Here is a 25601-nt window from a genome sequence, read left to right as displayed (position 1 = left end):
CAAATCGCCATTTTTATATATGAGTATTTATGTTTGTAGAAATAATAATTGTTAGATTGACTTGTGTTGGGAGAGGAATATGAATGTTTAAAATGGCACAGATTGATGTTTGGTGAAAACTGCTCCGATGCGGGTTCGAACTCCGGTCGTCTGGATTATCATCCACCAGCTATCTCGCGCGGCTATCTGAAATTTGATTCAACAGCGGTTAAAACTTTCGAGTGCATCAGCATTTCATTGACATTTCAATATGATGTAATATGTTCTTTATTAGGATCTAATATGATTTACTGTTTCATGATTTTCTTCAACATGCAACACGATTTACTACAGTACTGAATCGATTAAAATTATACGCTTATACGACACACAAACTGCATCAGCGTAATATACGCATATGATGCGGATTAAATATATTTTACGACAATGTACATCATAAAATTGATGTTTATTATACCGAATTGCGACTTAATTTGATAATGGTATATAAAATCGAGTTTTTACATTTTGTGCGATTTCAAATATACACGATACATACTTTGATTGATATTATATGCGATTATGATTTATTCGGATTTCTTGTAAAACTTGGCACGTGCAAAATTATACGATTTAATGTTTGCTGGGTCTTTAACACGTAAAACGAAGTTCAATGACGTGTCGATCATTTCGTTTTCGTGAAGCGTGAAGTGTATACGGGAATAAGGCCCATAGTCTCTTGATGAATAAACTGAACCATAAATTTAATTTATGTTTTTCAACACATCATACTCCTGCTATCAAAAAGTGTTCTTTGCTCTCTCTACATTTCATTATTTTTTGCATACAAAAATAACGAAAAACAAAATTGTTTAACATATGTTACATTCGGCTGAATAATTAATACAAAAAAAGCTCAGAAAAAATATGATACGAAGAACACATGTTTCTCTCATGAGAAAATAATCTTCCGAAATTTTATAACATTTATAACATTGGAGCAGTTGTTCACAGGCGGGAAAAGACGCTCTACGTTCCATAGCTCCAAGGAACCTATGTTCATTGCTTTTGAATCATTCTCAACACATGCCATCACTTGGCAGTGACTCGGAAGGTAACTTCTAAAGCGGAAACAAGCTCTTCTTGCGTTTGGCACGGATCCTTATCGAGAAATGCCTCCAACCCAGCGTCTTCGAAAGTTAATGATCGAAATGGAATCACCGTCTTAGAGTCGATGGAACCTATCAACACACGTTATTCCACTTAGAATGCACTCTGTCCAACAGGTGATGATCTAGCTGCTTCGTGTAAACTTCGGGTATACAAACAATGCTTCAACTTATGTTCTAGTGCATTGGCATTGGTGACTACCATACACTGCATGATTTTCATATGTGTGTGTGCAAGCGCTGAGCGTAATCGAATGTTTTCATATTTTTCAACTGTCAAGTTTATATGAGACTAGTTACATTTTCCGTTGTTTCAGTTGTTTTGATCAATAAATCTGGAAAATGCCAAAAGGAAAAGCGCTAACGGAGAGAAAAAAAAGACAAATCGATGCAAACTTTTGGTATCAGGGAAATTTCTCGTCGGATTGAACGATCCCATCAAGTATTGCTCAATTATTTGTCGAATCCTCAAGGATACGGTAAGAAGGAGAGAGCTCCACGTAAATCGAAGCTCTCTGACCGGAATAAGCATGAAATAGCTAGAACAGCTTCGAATACCTCAAAATCGCTTATGCAAATGAAGCAATAAAGGGTGTGTTACATCAAATTGCATCACGGAAAAAACGCTGTAGAAATTCGCCAAGTAGACCGATCCTTTTGAAAATTTTAGACAGTAAAATAAAAACTATTAAACAACTTTTGGCATTTTCTTTTTATCCATACTTCGAGCCCAAGCCCGTATGCTCGCACCTTCCTCTTTACCCCGTCCATAAGGTTCTGTACAACGTCAGGTTGTAGTTTTTTTTGAACAGAAATCCATTTTCTCTTGAAGTCCGCCTCCGATTTGACAACTTTTGGGTTCTTCTGGAGGGCCTGCTTCATAATCGCCCAATATTTCTCTATTGGGCGAAGCTCCGGCGCGTTGGGCGGGTTCATTCCCTTTGTGGCACGAAGGTGGCTTCGTACCACTCCAACACGTCCTTTGAATAGAGGCACGAAGCGAGATCCGGCCAGAAGATGGTCGGGCCCTCGTGATGCTTCAATAGTGGTAGTAAGCGCTTCTGTAGGCACTCCTTAAGGTAAACCTGCCCGTTTACCGTGCCGGTCATCACGAAGGGGGCGCTCCGCTTTCCGCAAGAGCAGATCGCTTGCCACACCATGTACTTTTTGGCAAACTTGGATAGTTTCTGCTTGCGAATCTCCTCCGGAACGCTGAATTTGTCCTCTGCGGAGAAGAACAACAGGCCCGACAGCTGACGAAAGTCCGCTTTGACGTAGGTTTCGTCGTCCATTACCAGGCAATGCGGCTTCGTCAGCATTTCGGTGTACAGCTTCCGGGCTCGCGTCTTCCCCACCATGTTTTGCCTTTCGTCGCGGTTAGGAGCCTTCTGAACCTTGTATGTACGCAGGCCCTCCCGCTGCTTGGTCCGCTGGACGAATGAACTTGACAAATTCAGCTTATTGGCGACATCCCGGACCGAACTTCTCGGATCACGTCTAAACTGCTTAACTTCGCGCTTGTGATCTTTTTCACTGATGGAGCATCCATTTTTGCCGTTCTTCACCTTCCGGTCGATGGTTAGGTTCTCGAAGTATCGTTTTAGTACTCTGCTGACCGTGGATTGGACGATTCCCAGCATCTTACCGATGTCCCGATGTGACAACTCCGGATTCTCGAAATGAGTGCACAGGATTAATTCACGACGCTCTTTTTCGTTCGACGACATTTTTCCAAATTTACGAAAAATTGACAGTGAAGCATGGCCAACGTGATCTATACACTCTTATCTGATTATAAGCGAAAGCTGAAGATATAATTCCTAAAAATTAAATTTCTACAGCGTTTTTTCCGTGATGCAATTTGATGTGACACACCCTTTATTTCAATTTAAATGTTACTCGGGTGACAATTCGTCAAGTTTTGGTAAAAAATCGTCACATAAAGAGGGTTTATAAGGTTAACGATGTGAGCTTTGGCAAAACTCAGACGCGACATGGTCTGCTGTGACAAAGAATGTTTCCAACAGAATACATTTTGCTATATACCATAACGAAAAGTTCTTCAATGTATAGGTTATCTTCACTGACGAAGACAAGTTCAATTAGGATGGTTCTGATGGTTTCAACGAGTACCGGCGTGATTTACGGAAGAAGGAACAACCGGAAAGCTTAAGATAGCTTTCATATAATTCAAGGATTACATATATGTTCTGGAATCCTCTCTCCTACCGTTTTTGCGTGGATATCGTCACAAAAAATTTACATATCATATCATATTCGTATCAGCAAGGAAACTAAGCAATGGATTAAGGACCAAAAACTTAATTTTTTGGACCGGCTCGCTCTCCAGACTTGAATCCTGTTGAAAATCTTCGGGGGATCCTTGTAGGCAGAATCTACACTGAGGGAAAACGGTACACCACGATTGAAGAGCTCAAGGTCGCAAGTTCGGAAACATGGGAACAATATCGAGAAAATCGTTCAGCAGCATTTGGTAAATAGTATTCCAACACGAATTTTCCAGGTTTTCAGCCGAAATGGCAAGGTTGCCAATTATTGACATGTAAATCAGCCGATCGTTTTGAATTTTTCATCGATTATACTAATGAATTTTGAAATGGTCTTATAGAAACTGGACAGCTGAAATTATCATATTTAAGCACAATAAATAAACAAACAACTCTTTTGAACGAAATTGACGTTAAATATACTTTATTATAAGCACTCAACAATGTATTAATGTATCTTGTTGAAATTGTAACTGTTTGTGTTGCAACGAAATAGAATCAGGGTGGTCTCATAGAAGTTGGACAGAGTGTAGACTCTCCGTATACTTTTCGGAGTTCTCGATGGGCTTCAGCTGCTGTTTTTATCTTTTCGAATTGATGAAAAAAAAGCCACACTTCCCTCAAATGACGATTATCTGGCACATAATCATACATTTTCATAAAACCAAAGTATATGACACCAAAACAAATTCACTAATGTGTCAGAACAGTATGTTTACCATTATGTCTAGGATTTTTTATGTGTCGGAATCAACCAGTAATTACTACCAGAGCCATCTATCGACCAGCAATGGGAACTTAGCATTGCATTATAACTTCCTCCTGAATTGAAGGATCATTAAAGGCAAAACATTCGAGAATAATGAAGAAAACGTAAATTTTTGAGTAAGACAAATATACACCTTATCTTGGATTAAGTTTCTTATACTCTATTTTCGTTTTATTTTCACCACTTTGACTACCACATGGGTTCAGCCGTTGTTCAACTCCACCGAAGTGAACGACCGAATCCGGAATCTAACGATCGAAACCTGAAACTAGTCAACTGCTTTCTAATCAACCATATCGCCTAATGCACACCGTGTTTCTCGTATCACTCAAATCACCTGTTCCCTCTGGGGAACAAAGTCGAACGACCTCATCCAATTCCGTGCACAGGAGCAGAGCGCGGACGAAAACTTCCGGGGTTTCTCCTTCCCCGCCTATCCGATTGCATCCTCGTTCACCAACGCCACGGTCGTGTATTGATACGATTTCTTCCGGACCTATTATCCATTCTCGAGACACTGATACCGACACGATATGTTCGAACGATTCGTCTAGTGTGTCCTCTGGTGTCTGAAGACATCATTGTAGACATGGACGTTTCAATGTGCTGATCGGGCTCTGGTAACGGACGGACTTTGACTAATTGTGGGTGCCTATTGTTGGGACTCACTCAACCACCCCTCCGGACTGGAAATTAATCGCCAACCGATCGACGTTTGCGTTCATTTTTTTTGTGTATGTTCAACGTTGCCACTTGTGGCCACACGCGAACAAGAGTTCTCCCTGCGAACAATAAGCGGCCGATGTGCATCCACTCCCACGCCATGTTCGCGTGTGGGTATTGATTCCCCCTGCTTTAAGGCGGCATTCATTTACATAAGACATTCTAGTTCAATTGGTGTGTTGTCTCACCGGGGATTGTCCTCCGGGAAAAATCACGTTTTATAAGATTGTCCACGAGGGAGAGTAAATTAATGGATAACGTGGCTCATTGCACAAGTTAATCCAAAACACCATCAATTTGAGTGGGAGGCTCGACTCAATTTCCACAGAAATTTACAGAAAACAAACAATGGGACACAATAGCTTGGTATAGTCACTTACAGAAATGTTCTAAAGAAGCGATATATTGTCCAGAATATTCAAAGCGACGGTATGACCGGATGCAGTGAGGCATTTTGACACTTTGCGCAAGCCTGCACGTAGTTTATCTGTTATGCCAGGTAGGCCACATTTGGCAACGAGACCAAAATCTCGCTTCCAAATTGTTTCCTGCAAATATTTCTCAAATTATTACTTCGAAAGCTTCAATGTTTCGATATTCACTCTGATGCAGAATTTATAAACTGAGACCGGAGGTATCGTGGGGGCGTTCCCGCCCCAGCGGGGTACCACCCACTGGCTCCGGTCAACATCGGCACACATATGGTATTCGCAGCTGTCAAATTTTTGCTGCGCAAGTTGTAAACATTGGCTGCGTCGCGGAGGTGGTGATGGTTTAATGTCACTTGTCCGTTGCGAAGAAAATCCGACGCGGTTCCGAGCGAAAACCGGGTGATAGTTTGGTAGCGGTGATTCGAATTCCGGTCGCTTTGCGTGTAAGGTCAAAGAGCAGCATTGAAACTAATCGTAATGTTATTTTTCTATTCGATTCCTTTTCCGGAGTACGCGATGAGGTGGGTTTCTACTTTGCTGATAGTATCCAGATAGAAGTGTTCAGTTCTGGTTGATAACTGTTTATAAGACCCGAGAGATGCTTTGGGTAATATTATTTAAATCATTGAAATTGTATTCTGGGTAGGGTTTCAAAGTCGTAGCCATTGATTTTTGAACTATTGGCTCCCACGCGTGCTTCTTTCGAAATGATTACAGACGTCCCTTTTCTAGAACTCAGTTATTGCTAATTTTGATTCGGACTTGGGAACCTAATAACCACCCAAATCCGATTCTTGAGGACAATTTATAAAGAACCGTGTATTTCACTCCAACCCCTAGAAGTCCATTTAACAGCTTCTTCGGAATAGAATAAAATTCTCACCATGTCAGTGAATACCGTAACGATTAAAAAACAAGAAGCCTCTGTAATGATCTCGTTGCGGGAAGCCGGAGTTAACAGACACAGCAAAATTAAGTTTTTTTGTCATCGAAACATATGTTGGACAGCCAATTAGCTTCTGGCAAGGCTTCTAGGTCCGGACTCTCCCTTCCTTTAGCTTCAGACAGGTCTCCATGGCAGTCGACTCTTCCCATGGCTTGCAAACGGTCATTCCAAGCCATCACCGAAGATCCTCGAGATATTTCCGATTACTAATTCGCATAAACATCTAACGACTCTAATATCTGTCATTCCGAAATCACTGTATAAACAGGCTCTCACGATCTTCACTGCTCTTGACGACGAATTGACAATCAGTCAATGGTGTCCACATAAAAACAAAAATACATTTAGCCTTCTCAACGTCTCGCCTGCACTGGTCATTATGACTTCTCAGAAAACCGAGTCTTATTTGATTTCATTTCCTCGTTCACGATCACTCTTCATCTGCTCCAGTCGCATTCGCTTACGTACATCGTACATTTCTTCATCACATCGTAATCTGTGATCACGTTTTACGTCCTATCGTTGAACTTCTCATCCATTCCACTGATATCGACTTCACTCTTCAATTCGTCTTCAACGACACCTTTCTCAGACGGAGTGTCTTCTACGAGATCACCCTCAAGACCCATTGATGTCTTCACCGGACGAAACAGTCTTCTTCTGCTTCTTGATAAATCGGATTCCACGAAACCGGCATCATGCAGATGAATGAATCTCTCCGAGAAAGGTTTGTTTGTACCGGAGTCACTCAATGCGACTCATACGTTCGCCGACTCCATCGAGTTCCGCTATGTATATTCGACTCGTCTTCTAAGCAGAAGGGTAACCAGCGGAGATGGAGAGTCCACCTGGATACCCTTACGCTTGAAAAACGAGTCGAACATCTTGCTTCGATAATAACCTATGTTGTCAAAACGCAGTCAACTTATCTTCCCATCGAGCTAGACCGTTATCAGCGTCTGTACTTCATGGAAGTACTCGAATACCTTATCATTAGCCACAATCAAACATACAATCGTTGAAATAACCTTTAGCGAACCCTAACACTTGGCTACAATCAATTCCAATCAGTCCTTAACAATCTCGATTTCTATTGGACACTTCTCTCATTAGTCCTGGAATAACCCTCTGTCATCTATCAGATCGCCGAAACACCGCATTCTCCTTCTTGGTCTTTCTGCCTAATCTCATTATCTAGGAGAGAACAATTCACGGGCTCCACATTAAGATTATTAGTATGATTCTCAATGACGGACGAATATTTCTCAGTAATAACCTTCTCCAGCTCCAGAACACCGAATGCGAGCTGCAAGAACATGACCAGCAAGATTCACGAAACTGTCATATTCAGCAATTCCTGCCACAATCGATGAGCTGAAGTTGGAAGAAGATCATTTGAATCATTTGAAGGAATGGTCGCCACCCGAATCCTGTGAGGAGCATTTCCTGATAAACGCAACGTGAAAACTGGAGGACGCTACGTCGTCACACTCCCGAAACGGCAACAGCTCTTGCTGCAGCTGGATAGCAACTGGTACAACGCTACACGGCGCTTCGGAAATGCCACTCACTTGAGATCCAGAATATAATGGCCGCAGCGAATCATTTGAAGCTGCATACGGTGGCTGTTTATATGTTGTAGCGGATCGAGACGACCGCGTTTTTATTGGAGTAGCGGATCGAGAAGACCGCGATGGTTAGAACGAACAATAGCGGATTGAGACAACCGCGTTTGATAGATGTGCTGATTGTATACGATGGTGGATCGAGAATACCACGCGAAAAATAAGTTGAGATTACGAGTTTGGTATGAAGAGTATGAAGAAGGATGCGGAGGACTGGATGAAATCATTTCATTTTTGCGCAATCAACGGTAGAACTGAGAAGCCCACTCCAATGCACAATGGTCCAGGAGATATAGTTAGAATACTACATCAAAATGGTCTTCGTACGACTTTTAGAGCCTGTCAATACCAACATTTTGCAATGCAGAACATGTCAATATCTTAATCCTGCTCAAAGTTATTGATGGGTGTTCATCCAAAAACTCATGATTCCAATTTTAATTTACTCAAACACAAAAAATAACATAGTTTTGAAAATCACATATTATATAGAACAAAATCTGTTCTTTCATATTCCGCCAACAAACATTTTTTATGTTTTCCCCAGAAAGAATGACAAACAAATGAAAAGAGCATGTTTTTTGGGAAGAAATATCAATAACTTTGAGTAAAGTTAAGATATTGACAAGTTCTGCATCGAAAAATGTTTGTATTAATAAGCTCTAAAAGTCTTTCGAAGACAGTTTGCATGTAAAATTTGAAATATAAAAGTTAGAGCAAAAAAACAGTTTTTTTCATGGTGACCCTAAAGGCGCGTCCACATCATGCCGAATGATGCCGATCGGTCTGTACCAGACGGCATATTCGATTCGTTATGTAATGTGGACGCCCCATCGGGTGCACGAAGCCGGAGTCCCGTCCGATGCACGAAGTCGTCACGAACACACAAAGCACAATGTAGTCAACGCTAATTCACTTCGTTTTGTTTTGGTTCGACTTTCTCGAACCGGACCCACTTGTTTCGGGTTGGGTTCGGTTTGATTCGAGTCGGTTTTCGGCACGTCAGCAAGCCCGGGCGGTACGTCCACATTGAGTCGGCTTTACCGGGCGGCCAAGGCCGATTGGCGTAATGTGGACGCGTCTTAAGTTACGTTAAGTAAAGGTTTCAAGAGATAGAGAAAAACTTTGTTCTACAAAGATGTCTCAAATAATTGGAGCTACAACATTGTCGAACTATTTTCACCTCTATCTATGAAGATAAGAAAGTTCGATATTTAATTTCATCGACAATTTTGGTCACCCTATTTCTGACAACATAAAAACGAGGGCTCTATCATGAGTAACAGCTTTGTCTAAGACAGTTTTTGTCTAGAGAACAACTGTCAAGCTCTAAATGCTAATTTTCACTTAAATGCACCTCCTGGACCATTGTGCAATGGCACGGGTTCTTGCCCCACATGGGGCATGGGAGATCATCAATTCAGACTTCAACGGCTTCTAACTCTAAATTCGGTGGTAGATCGGTGTTGTTTACTGTGGACCATCGCTTTAAATTCTTGATCGTCAAATCGGCGAGCATACAGGAAAGATCTTGGATGAGGTGTTTCGAAAGGAGGGCTACCCGGAGGTCTTGAAATCAGACAACGGTCCCCCTTTAATGGAAAATGCAATACCGTCTCGAACGTGGTATAAATTCCACTTTTTTCTCAGTAGAACGGTATAGCAGATAATTGCATGAAACTGGTGAAAAAGCCATTATCACAGCGTCTGCAAATGGAATAAACTTCCGAGAGGAATTGAATTGCATATAGCGCTGTAGCGCATTCCATTATAGGTATAGTTAATCGCGGGTATTCAAATCAGATGAGGACTCTCTGCATTGCTGTGGAAAAACAACTATCGATGATAACTCGCTCGACACGAGGAATCGGAACTCAAAAGTTGACGCAAAGCCTCGAGATGATGTAAGGCGTGGAGGTCGCCAATGTCGTATTAAATAAGGCTAGACAGCCGTTGTTGAACGACAGACTCGTACAAAAGTGGAATCACGATTCGACCCTCGTAAGTATTCCGTGATGGAAGAACGGAATGGCATGCTGGTTTTAAGCTATGAAAGCGGTCTCTTCTTAAAAAGACATGTGTCGCACACAAATAAAGCATAAAATGGGAGGCGCTCCGAAGGAGCTATCCCTACAGAACATTGAGAAAGCTGAAAAACCGATCACACTGCCCTACAGCCACTCCAGGTAGAAATTTCACAGACATCATCAGAAGAACATCAGAACATAAATTTCATAAGATTTGTTGGAAATCAAACATTTTTTTTTTAATTATCGGCTACACTACGCTCAAAACAACATCTCTTCCTTCCGGTTGACCGAAATGATCGCGACGAAAGAGCACCTGGAGACCCCTGGATTACTTCTGTCGTTCCTCTTTCAATGATTCTGGCCCCTGGAAAACTCTCGGGCAACTTAGGAGACATCTAGGCGCACCCGTTTCAGAATGTCGGCATAGATCTTGTAGGTCATATCTTCCTTCGCACGCCCCTGCATATATCGTGGACGGGCAACAGAAGCAGCTCATCTAGAGTTGGTCTCTGACCGCACCTACGGTGCATTCACAGTCTTCGTCGATTCACCGGGTCCAGAAGGGAACCAATGTACATATATTGCGATAACGCCACAACATTCGTGGGTGCCAAGCGTCGGTGTTGAGCTGTTGGGTATTGCCCTTGATTTCTTCAAGCAAGTTCTTTACGTTCCAGCAGCCTAAACAAAAGATAGCAGAGGAACAGGTAGTTTGGTGGAGCTTGAGAAACCTGCGTCAAATCCGTGAAGACCTTGCTTCGTGAAATCATGGGCGATGCCCAGCTCACGGAGTTCGAACTCCAAACTGCACACTTGTACAAGCGATCCTCAACTCGCATCCAATCGCTCCTCTACCGATCGACTCCAACCAAGAGCTCGCTCTAACCCGGGGCACTTGTTGAGCGGCAGACCACTGATTGGGTCTGCCACGGTGAGCCGTGGAACTGCCGGCCAAGAATAGTACTTGAGGGTTCTTGGTCCCTGTCCCTGTCGTAGAAGGCGGTGACAACGCGAGTAAGGACATTGTAAAGCCTTCAGGAGGCTGCACGGGGGAAATACCGCAACGAAAGGAGTGCTAGTCACATCAGGATCGAAGCCATTAAGATCCTTATTACGACATATTATACTGGTATGACATGGAAAACGGACACGACACGGAAACGGGTAACATTCGACGCTAAAGGCTGTCAGTCGTGCTATTCTGCTTCCTGAGTAAGCAAGAGTGACACTTTCCTGAAATGACGTGTGGGGTAATAGTGCGGCTGTCCCAGTAAATACCTTGCCAGGACTCCAGGTACGTTCGAATCTCGTCTAGGCTTAGACACTAGGTACGAGGCTCAGATGTATCATTCCTGACATAGTCTGATCCGGCTCTAAACACAGTCCCCATGAAGGCCCTTGTCAACCCTTACCTGGCCTCACTACTTGCACAAATAACCATGGGATCACTGAAAGCGACTTTGTACAACGAGCGGAGATAGCGACTCGGAGTTGGGACCCAAACACGTATGGACTCGATGTTGAGTGACAAACAGTTTTTGTACAATACAAGGAACTAAGAACGAAAAAGATGAGCATTTTCGCAAGAAGGCATCAGGTAATGCGGTCATCGGTGTTGGCACACACGCTCACCTAAGTAAATCTCAAGCGGAACAGACAACATAACAAAAAAAAACCAAGCTGAGTGAGGCAAAAAAAAAGCGAGCGAGGAACTCTACGAGTCCATCAAGAACCGTAGTAATGTACATGCTGTCATAAGGACACTCACCATAAAAATTTGGTCCACACCCGGAGCAGCCGAACGTGAGCAGCAGAATTGGAGGGCAAGAGCTGAAATGGTAGAGAGTTCTCTGAAAGAGGCCAGGGAAAATATCACAAAAATTCTGCAAGAACACAAATCGAAGAATCCACTCATTCGACTACTGCCAAAAGGACGAGGCAAACACCTGTGTTAACGCAGAAGAAAAACCTATCGATGAAGACTCGAACGAGTGGCAAATAGTAGAGAAATGGCCTAGAGCCGAACAATCAAAGGAAAATACTCCGAAGCTCTGGAAAGAAAGGCAGAAACCAGAAGCTCTAATCGTAAGCAAAGCTAGTGAATTGCTATATACTGACGGAAGATGTAAGCTGACCCGTCTCCAAAAAACCTCGGAGAGAATGTGTAAAAAGTGAGGCGCAGAACTGCGAAATGTTGCTTGAGTTAAACGAAGACCCGGCTATTGAAAGGTCGGTGTTTAAAGAGCTCGTTGAGAATTCACTAGGTGAGACGGCCAAAATTAGGCCATGGACTTCGGCCACCAAGCCAGGAATTGCCAGAGCGTAGATAGATCAAAGCTCTGCTTGAGATGTGGGGAAAACGGGCACTTAGCCAGAGAGTGCAATAAACCACCAAGATGCATGCTCTGCTCTACCGAGAACGAAAATGACCACGTTACGGGTGGCTCAAATTGTCCAGTCTTCAAAGTGGCGCTGGCATCAAAAACCGGATAGAGGTAACCCAGATAAACTTCAGCCACTGTGAAACAGCTCAACAGCTGCTAAGGCAATCTGTAGCGTAAACTAAGTGCGACGTTGCTATTATCTCGGAGCCATATGGACTTTTGGTTCGACTCCAAATCTACTTGGAGAGTCCATATTGAGTATCTGAGATTCTACGTACAATTACCGGTACCTGTTGGGGAGCCCATCCCGAAAATTTTATAATGTTGTATCTCTTCTCTCAATGATGGAGTATGGCGATTTCTGTTTTCAATCAGCTGCCAAAACATACCTCATTAAACTCGAGCGAATTCAACATCTTTGTCCCGTATTGCGTTGAGATGTATGCCCTCAACGCACACCATGAGTCTCAAGGTTTTGGCAGGCCACTAAAAGATCGCTTCAATTTATTATCTCTTCGGTTCCTCATCCGGTGTAACGTTATGAACCCATTGCACAATGGTCCAGGAGGTGCATTTAAGTGGAAATCAGCATTTAGAACTCGACAGTTATTTTCTAGACAAAAACTGTCTTCGACAAAGTTGTTACATATGATAGAGCGCTCATTTTCATGTTCTTAAAAATAGGGTGACTAAAATTTTATTATCTTTCTTATCTCCATAGATAGAGGTAAACATAGTTCAACAATGTTGTAATCCCAGTATTTTGAGACATCTTTGTAGAGCAAAGTTTTTTTCTATCTCTTGAAATAACCGACAAAGCGCCTTTTTTCTAAGTTGCGTTAGGGTCACTATGGAAAAAAAACTTTTATATTTCAAATTCTACATACAAACTGTCTTCAAAAGACTTTTAGAACATAATAATGCAAACATTTTGCGATGCAGAACTTGTCAATGTCTCAACTTCACTCAAAGTTATTGCTCTAACTTTCATATTTAAAATTCTACATCAAAACTGTCTTGGTACAACTTTTTTGGGAAGAAACTATCAATGACTTTGAGTGAAGTTTAGATATTGACAAGTTCTGCATCGCAAAATGTTTGTATTAGTAAGCTCTAAAAGTCTTTCGAAGACAATTTGTATGTAGAATTTGAAATATGAAAGTTAGAACCAAAAACAGTTTTTTTATGGTGTCCCTAACGCAAATTAGAAAAAAGGCGCTATATCGGTTATTTCAAGAGATAGAAAAAAAACTTTGTTCTACAAAGATGTCTCAAATAATAAGGATTACAACATTGTCGAACTAGGTATATCTCTATCTATAGAGATAAAAAAGTTAGATTTTTTATTTCATCGACAATTGTGGTCACCCTATTTTGGATAAAATAAAAATGAGCGCTCTATCATGTGTAACAACTTTGTCGAAGTCAGTTTTTGTCTAGAGAATAACTGTGGAGCTCTAAATGCTAATTTCCACTTAAATGCACCTCCTGGACTATTGTGCATTGGCGATCGTAAATTTGGTGCAACTGATCGAGCTAAATTTTCACTCTGGATTCATGAGTCCTGGATTCATCAATTCCTTTGTGCATTTTGATCTGTCCATGAAGCAAGATATCCATGGAATTTAAGATTATCATCGATCGGGGATCGTTTCAACGATCTTCGATGTAAAGTATGAGCGTATCAATTGTAATAACATGTACTTTACTGATGGTAAATGCATGGCTATGCATGAGTTCACAGGATTTGGAGTGTTCAACGAAAATTTTAGCACCTGCCACAATCTTCAGTCCACGACCTGTTGAAAACTATTACATAGAAACGGATAGTCTTAGCTCTGTCGAAGCTATCCGTTCAGTGAGGCCGGAAAAGCAATCGCCGTACTTCTTCGAGAAGATACGAGAAGTTTCGACTCGAAACTTTCGAGTGCTTTTTCCAGACACTGTTATATGCATACGTTTGGCTAGGTCCCTTCACATTGCTCAATTCCGGGTGATGAGAGGACTGCCTCTACTATGTTTGAATTGAGTTTGATAATCAACATTGTTCTTCTTCTTCTTCAATGGCACTAACGTTCCTAGAGGAACTTCGCCGTCTCAACGTAGTATTACTTGCGTCATTTTTATTAGTACTTAGTTGAGATTTTTATGCCAAATAACACGCCTTGAATGCATTCTGAGTGGCAAGCTCTAGAATACGCGTGATCACAGTGCAAGTCGGAGGAAATTTCTTTGACGAAAAATTCCCCCGACCAGAACGGGAATCGAACCCGAACACCCGGCATGTTAGTTATGACGCTAACCACTCGGCCACGGGAGCACACAATCAACATTGTTACAATCCTTATATCCCATCCTTTTCCTGGAAAAAAAAATATGCCACCCTTCTAAACTCGAGTCAACCGCGAGTAATCGGTTCTCTACCTTACTAACCATAAAATTAGGAAATTGTCTATATATATATATATATAGTTATAAAAATATAGTTAAGAATTCGGGTCCTTCAAACTTATGTAACTGAGCCTGTAAAAATAAACGAATTATTAAAAAAAATAGAAAAAAAATGGGCTTACGTGAGTAGCTCGATGAAGGGTTCTCTAAAACCAATGGAGTTAAGCCAGTCTCTTCATTGAGGAACCAAGATCATTAAACTTTCACCCAAGATGACCATACGACCGAGTTATTCTTTTAACATACGATCTTGTACACGAGAGTTGACAGAAATGAAGAAATATCATATTTGGACAAAAGATATATTAAAGTACATTGCTTAAACTTCATAAGCTTGTATTATTTTTTACCTGCCCGAAAAAAACGCTCCAGAAAACAAATGAAGAAAAATTTTCATTGCAGGCGCGCAATATCGTTGAAAATCTGTAAAATATTTATAATTCCTTCAGATATAACATGTAAGGGACGATGCAAAAGTGATGATGTTGAAGTCAATAACAAACAACGTACCGGGACGGCAAAAAAATCGCTTAAATATCTGTGAAATTCGCTCACGATACGAATGGAAGCCATGTTTGCGTTGTAATTTTGATTAAAAACGAAGATGTTTTGAAAACTCTAAGCGCAAAAAACCATCGATAAATACAAACACTCATCCACATCGAAAAGCGGCTAGAGTTCAACACCTACAACCGGCCTACTGGGTGGAAATCAATCTAATTTTTCATAGTTTCTCTTTGAAGTGTATTGTTTACATCCTATGATTGGTGTAGTTGAATAGGTATTTGTTTCGGCCAGGATAGAAGTGAATCAAGTGGAAAGGAGTAAAAAAAATATATATGCTCATATGAAAAATCTTGAGATGTTCCATCGTGCTTTGGGAAAATACTGAGGATCTGTAATTCAACCGTCTTAAGAGTGTTGAATAGGTTCTAGGATCTATTCACGGCGGAGTTGAACAGAAAGCAAGAGCATCAAGCAGGAAGAGAAAAAATGGAAAATTCTCTCGAAATCCCAATATTTCAACACGTGATGTTGCCAAGGTCACCGTTTCAGAAAATTTTGCCCAGACAGTCAAGGTGAGGGCTGGATAAGATTGAAAACATCCTAAACCACAGTGAACACCGGCAAACTGTTGCCAAAACATGCACTAGGATGTTTTATAATAGAAACAATAGAATAATCATCCAATCCCGACTTTTGACCCTACCTTCAGAATGCCGGCCTAAGCAATCCACTGCAAGATGTGGCAGGAAAAATGCGGAAATTTTGAAACTTTAATAATAGGTTTATTTTTTATCTATCTTTATTCAAGATAGATTACAACAAATTATACGCTTCCAGTGAGAACAAATCTCTTTAAAGGAAGCATACTATCCTATTCTATAGTTTTTTTTTATTAATTCGTTTATTTTTACAGGCTCAATTACATAAGTTTGAAGGAGCCGAATTCTTAAATATATTTTTAAAAACCATATATATAAACAATTTTCTTAAATCTATGGTTAGTAATGTGAGAAACCGATTACTCGCGGTGGGCTCGAGATTAGAAGGGTGACATATTTTCTCAGGAAAAGGAAGGGATATGAGAAAATTATTACAATATTGATAATCACACACACTCAATTCTTAAATCTATTCGTACATCTATTGTTAATTTACATTTCAACTTATTCTTCTGTTTATAGCAAGGGGACCATTTACTCACAAAGGAAGAAAAGGAGGGTATAAGGATATAAGGATAATCACACACGAACATCGATAGCTCTAAGAAAAACATATATTTGGGACATGTAATCAAGGTCTAACCGAGCCAACACATCTCTCACCGGCACATTGGGCTGCCTTCCTCTAGCCCGAAGGGAGTTTTCTAAATTCGATCTGGCGACAAGATTCACCTCACACGACCAAACAACGTGTTCGATGTCGTGGTAACCTCGGCCACAAACGCAAAGATTGCTGCCGGCCAGATTGAAACGAAAGAGTAGCGCGTCTAACGAACAATGATTTGACATGAGTCGGGAGAGTGTTCGAATAAAGTCCCGACTCAAGTCCAGACTTTTGAACCATGGTTTGAGGCTAACCTTAGGGATAATCGAGTGGAGCCACCGGCCCAATTCATCTTCGTTCCATTTGCGTTGCCAGTTAACTATGGTATTTTTGCGGACTAAAGAATAAAATTTATTGAAGGCGATTTGACGCTGATAAATATCGCCTTCAATCGCACCTACCTTTGCTAATGAGTCAGCCCTCTCATTACCCGGAATTGAGCAATGAGAAGGGACCCACACAAAGGTAATGACATAACAGCGTCTGGATAAAGCACTCAAAATTTTTCGTATTCTCTCAAGGAAGTACGGCGAGTGCTTTTCCGGCCTCACTGAACGGATAGCTTCGACAGAACTAAGACTATCCGTTACAATGTAATAGTGTTCAACAGATCGTGAGGCGACGCTGTCCAGCGCCCAGTGTATTGCTGCCAATTCAGCAATATATACTGAGCAAGGATACTGAAGACTTGTGAGGTGCTAAAAAATACTATGAACACTCCAAATCCTGTGGACTCATTCATAGAGGACCCATCAGTAAATACATATTATCACCATTGATACGCCCATACTTTGCATTGAAGATCGTAGGAACGATCCCCGATCGAAGATAATCTGGAACTTCATGGATTTTCTCCTTCATGAACAGATCAAAATGTACAGAGGAATTGATGTAGTCAGGAAAACAAACGCGGTTGGGAATATACGAAGAAGGATCAACCTGCATGGAGATGAATTCATGATATGAACTCATGAATCCAGAGTGAAAATTTAGCTCGATCAGTTGCTCAAAATTTCCGATCACCAATGGATTCATAACCTTACACCGGATGAGGAACCGAAGAGATAATAAATTGAAGCAATCTTTTAGTGGGAGTACGCCTGCCAAAACCTCGAGACTCATGGTATGCGTTGAGGACATACATCCCAACGCAATACGGAGACAAAGATACTGAATTCGCTCGAGTTTAATGAGATGTGTTTGGACAGCTGATTGAAAACAGAAACTGCCATACTCCATCACTGAGAGAATAGTTGTTCGATACAACATTATAAGATCTTCGGGATGGGCTCCCCACCAGGTGCCGGTAATTGTACGGAGAAAGTTTATTCTTTGTTGGCATTTTTTACTCAGATACCTAATATGGGCCCCCCAAGTACATTTAGAGTCGAACCAGACCCCAAGATACTTGAATGACATAGCATGAGTGATCGGTTTACCCAAAAGTTGAAGCTTTGGTTTTGCTGGTTTATGCTTCCTAGAAAAAACCACCATCTCTGTTTTCTCCGTGGAGAATTCGATCCCTAGCCCAATGGCCCAGGTTGAAAAACGACAGACACCACTCCGTCATCTGCAAGTTGTCTTAGGCTGCAATTTTGTGTAAGACAATTGACGATGTCGCTTACATAGAAGTTGTACAAAAGGGGGCTTAAACATGAGCCCTGGGGGAGGCCCATGTAGGAGACCCGACTTACTGTCGAATCCCCGTGAGAAAAATTCAAATGTTTCTCACAAAGCAAGTTATATAACATATTATTCAATAGAGGCGGCAGACCCCGAGAGTGTAATTTGTCTGACAGGACCTCTATTGAAACTGAATCAAAGGCCCCCTTTATGTCCAAGAATACTGAAGCCATTTGTTTTTTTTCGGCGTAAGCCATTTGAATTTCTGAAGAAAGCAACGCAAGACAATCATTCGTCCCCATGCCCCTGCGGAACCCATATTGTGTATCTGAGAGTAGGCCATTCGTTTCAACCCATCGATCAAGGCGAAACAAGATCATTTTCTCCAACAATTTCCGTATACAAGACAGCATTGCTATTGGGCGGTACGAATTGAAGTCGGACGCGGGTTTTCCGGGTTTTTGAATAGCTATAACTCGTACTTGTCTCCAATCATCTGGAACAATATTATGCTCCAGAAACCGATTGAATAAATTCAACAAGCGATGTTTCGCCACATCAGGGAGGTTTTTCAGCAAGTTGAACTTAATTCTATCCGATCCCTGAGCAGAATTGTTACATGAAAGGAGAGCAAGAGAGAATTCTACCATCGAAAACTCGGAGTCAAGATCGCACCTATCTTGTGGTATATCTCGAACAATTTTTTGCACGGGAGCGGAATCGGGACAAACCTTCCGCGCAAAATTAAAAATCTATCGATGTGAATATTCTTCGCTTTCATTCGTTGAAGAGCGATTTCTCATGTTTCGAGCCACTTTCCATAATTTTTTCATTGACGTTTCTCGTGACAAACCTCCCACAAAATTTCGCCAATAAGCACGTTTTTCCTTTTGATCAAGTTTTTAAATTGATTTTCAAGGTTCAAATACGACTGAAAATTTTCAATGGTTCCACGTTTCCGAAAAGCTTTAAATGCATTCGATTTATCCTGATAAAGCTTGGAACACTGACTATCCCACCATAGATTGGGAGGCCTTCGACGAATAGTGGAACCTGGGATGGGTTTCGTTTGAGCGCGAACCGCGCTGTCACAGATCAAACGAGAAATGAAGTTATACTCCTCCGATGGAGGCAAACCATCTCTGGAATTGATGGCTAGAGCAATCGCGTCCGCATATTTTTTCCAGTCAATGTGACTTGTGAGGTCATATGAGGAGATCGTGTTCGTTGTCCGCGTGAAAAATTGCTCAAACAGGACTGAAGTTTTTGACGGTTTGATTCCGAGACCATATTATCTATTTCATACAAAAATTTTCTGGCATCAAAATAAGGAGGTCTATAGACCGCATACAAATTAGTTGCCTTTCCCTGTGATTTCAATCGACAATGTATGTGATGAAATCCATCCATCGTTACATTTCAACACACATCAACATCTAGCTCTTTGTGCACAAACACAGCTAGTCCACCGTTAGAACTGTCTCGGTAAGAGAATAATCTATCTATATATCTATTCTATCTATTCTATCTATCTATCTATATATATAAAAATGGAGTGATGTCTGTCTGTCTGTCTGATTCTTATAGACTTGGAAACTACTGAACCGATCGACATGAAAATTGGTATGTAGGGGTTTTTGGGGCCGGGGAAGGTTTTCGTGATATTTTGAGACCCCTCCCCCTCTCTAAGGGGGGGCTGCCATACAAATGAAACACAAATTTCTGCATTACTCGGAAATTAACCAAGCAAACGAAACCAAAGTTGGCATGTGAAAGTTTTAGGGTGCAATGAATGTTTCTATGATGGTTAGACAGTCCTTCCTCCACTCAAAGGAGGGGCTGCCATACAAATGAAACACAAATTTCTGCATTACTCGAGAACTAATCAAGCAAATGAAACCAAATTTGGCATGTGGAGGTTTTAGGATGCAATAAATGTTTCTATGGTGTTAAGATACTCCTTCCCCCTCTCTTAGAGGGGGCTGCCGTACAAATGAAACACAAATTTTTGCATTACCCGAGAATTAATCAAGCAAATTAAACCAAATTAGGCATATGGAAACTTTAGGGTGCAATGAATGTTTCTATGGTAGTTAGATACCCCACCCCCCTCTCTTAGGGGTGGCTGCCATACAAATAAAACACAAATTTCTGCATTACTCGAGAATTAATCAAGTAAATGGGCGGGACGAAGTTTGCCGGGTTAGCTAGTCCTCTATATCCATCGATTTGGTACAGATTCGTTCGGTCAGCTTTAAGCCAGGTTTCACCCAACACGATAACATCAATACGATTCTCATATCTATGCAGTATTTCTTTCAAGCTGTCAAATTTAGTCAGCTCATTGATCCCTCGTATGTTGAACTGGAGTATTCTAAATGAGGAGTTTGTATTATAAGTATGTTTATTTTTGATCCAATCTTCAATACAAATATAGCTCTTATTACAATACATATATAATAATTAAATTTGTATAAAGCGATTCGAAATTCCACTCCTAACACTAGCGTTTTGGAGATGGTCCCGCAGGCGAGGAAGGACTATTCAAATTCCCTGATGAGTTCCGTTGTCTCTTCGATCCATTCTTCTCCAACATTTCAAGGTCAGCTCGATTTCAAATAACTGCAACTTTCGAATTCTCAGTACGCTTTGCAAGAACCGCTCCATTACGACCAGGCCAAATAAACTTCCACTCTGCAAGTTCCTTTTGTTCGCGGACTTCGGTCAACAGTTTCATTCCAAACGAAGTTAGCTCACGGGGGGTCTCCGTAGCCACATTGGTTGCGCGTTCGCTTAGTAAGCGATTGATCGTGAGTTCAAAACTCAGGGCCCTCATTGACCATCTTTGTGTTGTTACAGAATAACTACGTCCACGCAACAATCATCAGCAATCATCGGATCGATCCACGGTCGAAATAAGATCGATTCATCCATATAACTGCTCTGCTCTGCAAGACACATCGGGCTGCTGTTCTATAAATAACTCAACAATGATCAATCAACTGTCTCCGATGTCCGGTCTAACTGGATAATGAAAGAACAGATAGAACACTCTTACGCCTAAATGGCTACTGTGTAAATGTGTACCATTTGCAATGTTATAGACGAGAATACTTTAACGCCGAAAAATGAAACCTGTGTAATGTGCTAATAAATATAGATATGATAAATATGTGGCATGTACACGATTAAAATTCGGCTCTGTTACAGCTAAAAAAATGCTACAGAGCCTAAAATAAACAAAAGGGATAGAAAAAAAAATAGAGAAGTTAGCTCATCCCTCAAAACTATTCTCCATACAGGGTTAGAAAGTGATTCATTCATGTCAGAAGAGAGCAACTGCCCACGAAATTTCTTTTTTGCAAACAGATCCTCCTTGATCTTATCATTCTTGAAACATACTCTAATTGGAGCTGCTTTGCCATCAGTTGCATTAGAGCTTTTCGTTATTAATCGACGAGTTTCCACAATTGCATCATATAGCAACGACCGAACTATTTCTGTTGTATTTTCGCCACTTTTCGATGGAATCCCCAGTATGATTGCATTTTTGGCGACTGCAGCTCGATTAACCCGACCAAGTTCTTCTTCTAGGTGGTCGACACGATCCCTCAATGATTTTTGGTCCATTGATATCGATTGAACGCTGGTTTTCAGCAAGTTATAATCCACCTTCAAAGTCTTTTGCTCGGACAGCAGAGTGTCAAACTTCTCCGACAGGAAATTCTGGTATTTTTCAACTTCACCTATCGTTTGCTTGACCAACTGCATCTCGCTTCTGGTTTCTCGCACCTCCGTCAAAACTTGCCGTAGATCGTTGAGTACCTGTGATTCTGCATTAACATTAGCAGTTATCCGCTGGTAGAATTCACAGCATTCCAAAGAACAATAATAGGGTTGCTCTCGTAGCTTTCGGATGGCATTCCCTTTAACGTTATTGCACTTAAAGTGAACGGATTTGTGGCAATATGTGCACTCGATATTTTTTTTCGGGTCTTTCTCCTCTTTATCGCATTTAAAACAACACACCATCTCTTCCGACATGTCTTGTTATTTGTTTAACTAATTACTTTTGTCTGTTGACAGTGTATTTGTTTACGCTTACTTTTAATTGCTGCATCAGAACATCAGAATTCTTCCATGTTTTTAGTTTATTTTGTGAAAATGCATGCCAAAAAAGTGATTACAAGTTTGCTGTTCGCCCAGAAGACGTTGAAAGAGATTGTAGGATATCGTCTGGCCACATTTTATCGCATCAAAAAGTCGCTACAGGTTGATCCTAGTGATCAAATCGGCCCGTGCAAAGATTGCTCGCAATCAGGTGACTTGCCAAGAAATGCAACATTTCTGAAAAATCCATGCGAACAATCATCAAAGAAGACTTGCACGCATTTCCAGAGCTAAAGAACGCCACTTTTTACACGTTGTCACACGTCAAATCGGACCCAACAATCAATGGATGAAGTTTTGGCGAACAGATTTGTAGCCCCTGAAAGTTCGGATCTCAACCCTAGGATCATTCGAGCACAAGCCTGCAAAGCTTCTCACCTTAGTGTGAAGACCCTGTGGTCTGCAATAACGCGTACATGGCAGTCAATGTCGGAGGACTACCTCCGAACGGCGTGTTCTAGCTTCCGACGTCGTCTTGAGGATGCCATGGAGAAAACATCGAGTAAATTAGTTTGAAAGGGCCTAATAAAGATAGATGAATTCGAAAATATTGATATTTTTGTTTAAAGTAGTTGAGAGTTGGATTTGAAAGCAATACCATAAATTTTTCTTCCTGATGCACCCTGTAATATTTATGAGAGTATGCAGCGGTGTTAACACCACACAGGACTTCGGTATGCTCCGAAACGCCTATAAACATAGTGGTGTATACAGTAGACTGTAAAACTTTTCATAAAGAAAGTACAATAATAATTAAAATAATAAAAGTGATATATTGTTAATTGAAACTTGACTCTACATCTTTTAAAATGAATTGTAATCCAAGCATGATCGATGTTTTAATATTTGTTCTAGATATGAAAATGCAATTGATCTGACTGCAACTCGGAATAAGTTCCTAGAACCACGTCAAAATGTATGGTTTAGTTTGTTGTTTGTTAAAGATCTCTCTTCCATACAAAGAAACTAGTAACCAATAGTATTAGATTCACAAATTACACACCAGCAAACCAGCTACGGTTAGTTTATCAAAGTTTATCAAAAGACATTGCTTTTTTCTCAGGATGGGGGGGATCAATTTGTCTAGGCTCTAGGCAGATAAAATCTTAAGAATCGAACAATGTCCAACAATGTTCAGCTATTGTACTCAATCTCGTTTTGAAAAAAAAACTTACTCTTCATGCAAATTCTCGTCCCACTTCACATTTCCCAACGATCGACACACAAACTACAACTACAATTCCACCCAATGTGGCAAGAGTGAGTAGCAAAAAAGAAAGTCACAAAACGAGACCTCCAACTTATTACCGATATTAAATTAAGGGTTTCGAATAGGATTTTAACTATCGACACAGGTATAGGTTTTTTTTCTCCCTCCTGTCCTGTCCGTCCCGCGCCCCATCCCGCTCGGGTGCACATATATGCGGGGAAAAGCCGCCAGCAGTACGCCCCTGGGGGGAACAACGAACGACAGGACGCGCGATACGCGTGTATCGTTACGCGCGCCTTTTGGGGGCTTCTTCACCTGAGTAGTGCGCGGCCTCGGCTCGGCTGCATTAGGCTGCCCCGACACGATGACGAGGGGAGGTGGGAGGTCAAGAGAGCAGAAAAAAAACCGTCCGAAGACTTGCCAGGACAAATGTATCTACGGCTCAGGCTCAGGTGGAAACTTTCTATGTTTTCCCTGCATGCAATTATAAAAAGAAGGAACAGCAGGATTTTAGTACCCAGACGATGTTCGGACGTTCCAGCGTGATAATCGGCTCCGTCGGTGATCGCGGATCGGAAGAAACCGAATTCGAACCGGAACCGAGGTAGCCGGGTAGTGTGAGTTGTGTACTTTTGAGTGAGAACCAGCAGTGGATTCGCCGCTTGGGCAAAGGACGACATCGCCCCCGAGACGGTGGACGAAAGTGAACGCCCCCTCAAAGAAAGTGTAACTTAAAACCCGCCTAGCTTCATTCAAAATTGATAACGATATCTCTTACACCGGAGCGGGGTTGTGTAGTGGACAGTGTAGTGTTGCAACGGCTATTTTGCATATTTAAACGCCGGGGGAGGAGGGTGGTACCATACTCATCCCACCACCAGGAACCGGAGCTGGAAGCGTCGTCGGTAGACGCGTGTGTCCCATTATGAATCGATACTTCAACCGATCGGCAGCAGATGGTGTTTCTTACAACATCAATAATTCAATTATGACGTGGAAAAACCGCTAAACATGGTGGCTTGAAAATGATATGCTAGCTTCTTCGGAGTATGCATTCTATGTTTCAAAGGAAGTTGATTAGCCTAAAGACGTGAGTGGACAGAAAACAATACACAAAGGCTCGAGGCTCGAGCTTGTTTGAAACGTCATTCGACCGTGCGAGATGGTATCGCAAGGGTGCGCGAAAATCTTGACACAGCCGCTTCGTATGAATCTCATTGCAGCTGCTGACCACTGCACAAGATTAGATTATGACTCTTGTGCGTGTGACAACGGCTATTGTGGGCGTTCCGATTCATCTGGAAAGTGTCTCAGAGAAGGGAAGAACGAAAAATAAGTGTAAGTGAAGTGCGATTCGGGTGTCAGTGAATTAATAAGTACTCAAACGTGATAATAATAATACAATTGCAAAATAATGTAACGAAACAGAAACAATGGACCCTTACTGTTGAATTCTATTGAACGATTTATACAAATGGATAGTGAGACCCCTCGGAGTACTGAAATGTTCTTATTTATCGAACAATTCTATTACAATTTGTAGTAGTGTATTCCTTTCTGAAATAAATAACAATCTAATAGTTTCAATTACATTACTTTTTTATAAAACTTTATAGTGTTACATTACACAATATTCGGATTCATAGATAATGCTCGGCTGCTCTATGATGAATAATTTGCGGTTGTTGATCATAATATTCTCTTCGAGCAACAGTCGATCTTGGTGGTCAACATCCACGACGAAATCACAACCGGGTCCCTGTACTTTTTAATGCCAAATATCGTCTCAATATATAAGGCCTATAGAACCTATAGCAATATATTCGATACAATTCCATTTGCAAAAGAAACAACGGAAACATCGCGAGAGGCTTCCTGGATCTCGTCAGGAATACGGTTCGGTCATTGTGTCTCTGGAGGGATAACCTTATTTTAAAAAAATAGTATCGCTCTTATACCCGTCGGTCGAAAGC

At 41.3% G+C, this 25601-nt stretch overlaps 1 long non-coding RNA gene across 1 annotated transcript; it reads right to left on the bottom strand.

The window, feature by feature from the left end:
- Positions 1–23665, bottom strand: LOC129761862 (uncharacterized). The gene is made up of 4 exons (XR_008740489.1): positions 23594–23665; positions 23017–23108; positions 22797–22940; positions 1–186 (listed from the first exon to the last, which is right to left on the bottom strand). It is a non-coding gene; the product is annotated as an uncharacterized LOC129761862 (long non-coding RNA).
- Between the last annotated feature and the right edge of the window lie 1936 nt (positions 23666–25601).

This window comes from Toxorhynchites rutilus, chromosome 1 (assembly GCF_029784135.1).
Source record: "Toxorhynchites rutilus septentrionalis strain SRP chromosome 1, ASM2978413v1, whole genome shotgun sequence".
Lineage (NCBI taxonomy): Eukaryota > Metazoa > Arthropoda > Insecta > Diptera > Culicidae > Toxorhynchites > Toxorhynchites rutilus.
The sequence above is the reverse complement of the archived record's forward strand: the minus strand, read 5'-3'. Positions and strand labels throughout refer to the sequence as shown.